This window comes from Trypanosoma equiperdum (genome assembly GCF_001457755.1).
Source record: "Trypanosoma equiperdum strain OVI genome assembly, contig: ctg_1619, whole genome shotgun sequence".
In the NCBI taxonomy this organism is placed as follows: domain Eukaryota; phylum Euglenozoa; class Kinetoplastea; order Trypanosomatida; family Trypanosomatidae; genus Trypanosoma; species Trypanosoma equiperdum.
The window spans coordinates 6,629-7,242 of record NW_027123637.1 but is presented as its reverse complement, the minus strand read 5'-3'; positions in this window follow the sequence as shown (position 1 = coordinate 7,242).

Sequence of the window (614 nt, the reverse complement as noted above, 5' to 3'; positions counted from 1 at the left end):
AAAAGATGTCAACTTTGATCATTGATGGGCACAGTGCAGCGACTTGCGAAAATTTAGCTACTATGCTGTACGCAGAGGTAGCTGTTGTAGACATAGTTGTCCATATTACGTGGTTAACAGCGCGACTAAATGATAAGAAACGGCGAATTGGGACCCACAGAAGAAGTTTATGAGGCACAGAAAGTTCCAACTAACACTTAACCCCCCATCCCATTAGCTTAATGACACACAGTTAAACCCATTAAAAGAACACATAATTCATATTAGAATACACGCTGGCCAAACATTGAGGAAATGTAAAAATAAAAATCAAAGCAAAAGGTCGTGGTAAGGATGGCAATATACAAGAAATAGGGAAAAGAGATCAACAATAAGTCAGACTAGCAATGAGAAATGCTTACGGACATGTGTTGGGCAGAAACAAAACTGTCATGTCGTCATTGCGGATGCATCAACAAAACAGAAGTTGCTCTACGCCAGAAGAACACGAGGACCATAAATTGTAAGTGTTTGAGATCTGAAAAGAGGTTTTTTATGTGTGTTAAAGAAATATAGCCGTGCGTCAGCTTGACAATACATTGGAATTTGACGGACGACAGGTAAATGTGGGTTGT